Genomic DNA, 2,262 nt, shown 5'->3' on the forward strand with positions numbered 1-2,262 from the left:
TGTGCACTGGGCCACCAGTTGAGCAGTAATTGATGTACAACTTGTCCTTAACCAAAGATGACTCACACGTGAATCTTTGTCTTTCAGAAGCTTACAATTCACTGGGTGGGGCAGGCACAGAAGCCAGCAGAGCGCCCTCAGCTGAGCGGAAGGACACCAGAACTGGGTATTTTCCGCCCTGGCCAGGTGACTGTGTGGTTAGAGCAGGAAGGGGGGCAGGTGATCTGACACTGACTCTTGACAAAGATTAAAAGTGAAGGGGCCAGGGAGTGGTCCCCCTCCAAGCCCGGTGGCTCACGAGTAGCTAGAACTGCAGCAGGAACTGCAGGCGTGTACGCTCTGATTTCTGTACAAGAACATGGTGGCCGCCCTGCTTGTGTGTGGGAGCAGGGAGCGGCCCGGACCCCACAATCTTCCATCCGTCTCCCTTGTCCAGGCCCGCGGGCGCCCCGAGCCTTGGGGAAGCACAATTAAAAAGGGGGTGATCCTCTGTTCAAGTCCCCTGGCTTCATTTTCCTGATTATAGCAGATTAGGGGCCATTTGGAGGCCCCGCTCGCAGGGACTGCGCCTTCTCTCAGCCCTTTCAACAGTTGTTTACGGCGGTTCCACTCCTTTATGCCGCTCGGAGCCTCTTTATTTTGAAAGCCAGGCAGACAAGGCCTGAAATTATTCCATTAAAGAGGGGCAATTTTTGTAATGGGACTTAGAGTGCTTCGCAGAAGTGCAGGCAAGTTTCTTCAATATCCTGAGCATTATTCGCTCATTTAGTTAAATGATGTTTCTAATTCCCTGGTAATTACGCGTAATGAGGCACTTTTTCTCTTCTGGATGAGACTTTAGCCTAATATGAGATGGCGTATTTTTTCTTTCTTTTTTTTTTGCCTCCATGGGGATAATTACCCCTTCCCAGGAAAAGCAGGTTTGTTGTGCAGAATATAGCAAATTACTTTATTTCCTGCCATCCCGGCTGCCAGCAAATTATGAAATTAAGTTTCAGCAGCGCATTAGCACCGTTTTGGAAAAAGCCCGAGACTGTTTTTCCTTGTTCTTTTTCTTTGCTTTCTTTCTTTTTCTTTTCTATTTTTTTTTAAATTCATGTACTGCTGTCCTCGGGGCTGTAGAGGCCATTATTCGTAGACTAGATGTTTTTCTGCCAATTCCGCGTATTCAGAGGGACTGAAGCAGCGACATGGCTTTAATTTCTCTGGCGGACAGCCAGCGTCGAATGTTCTTGCGAGTGTCTTTGTGTCGGTAATTATCGTCGCGAAGTTAAGTAAGACGTCCCCTCTTCCCTCTGCTCCCCCCACGCCTCTGGATGTCCAATTACCTCTTCTTTGTTCGAGGCTTCAATTAGATGCAAAGCAACTACATTCGAATCACATGAAGGTGGTGACACCCACCATTAAAAGGCAAGAAATGCAGGCGTATTGCCGTCGCTCTGCTTAACTCTCGTGGTTCAAAAGCAAACGTGGAGAGAGAAGCAGGGGCGTCGCTAACGAGGGGCGGCGGCGTGCTGAACGGGGTGTCCTGGAGTCAGTGGTCCTCACCAATTTTAAGACAAGTCCATGTGTGTGCATGCGTGAATGCATGTGTGTCTGTACACACATGCACATGTCTGCACATGCATGCGAGTGTGTATGCGCACATGCCTGTGCATGCACGTGTGCGCCATGTGCATGTGTCTGTACACACGTGTGTGTGTGTGTGTGCACAGCTCTGCTTACCTGGGTTTTGTTTCTGAAGAAGAAACATTTCTTGGGAATGGAAGGAGAAAGAAAGAGCCTTGGCTGGGGAGCCTGGGGCTTGAGTTTCAGGGGGGACCCTCTTGCCCCCGCCCCTCCTCTGGAAAGTGCGTGGCTCCCAGCAGCCGGCCTCCAAGCTGTTTCCAACTGGGCAGGTCTCAGGCCAGTGAGTAGAGGGTCCGGTGCTGGCTGGCCCCCGAGCGGCCTGGCGGGGGTGGGTGGCTGTCCGTGCGCCTGGGGCTCTCCTCTGCCCCTCCACCCCCCACCTTAGGAGCGATGCTGGGCCCGTGGTGCCTGGTCTGATGCCTGCTCACCTGTCCTGGGAAGCGGAGGGCCCTGCCCAGTGCTCGGCCCTTGGGACACGTGGTTCTCGGCCCAGTGACCCCAGGACCGTGGCTGGCACTGCTTCTGCGTGGGCGTGTCCCTGTGCTCCTGACGGATGTCCCGGCTTCTCCTTTCCTTGAGGGCTCGAAGGGCTGGTTTGTGCGTGGCCGAAAGCAGTAGCACTTCTGAAGACAA

This window comes from Myotis lucifugus, unplaced genomic scaffold (genome assembly GCF_000147115.1).
Source record: "Myotis lucifugus unplaced genomic scaffold, Myoluc2.0 scaffold_1593, whole genome shotgun sequence".
In the NCBI taxonomy this organism is placed as follows: Eukaryota; Metazoa; Chordata; class Mammalia; order Chiroptera; family Vespertilionidae; genus Myotis; species Myotis lucifugus.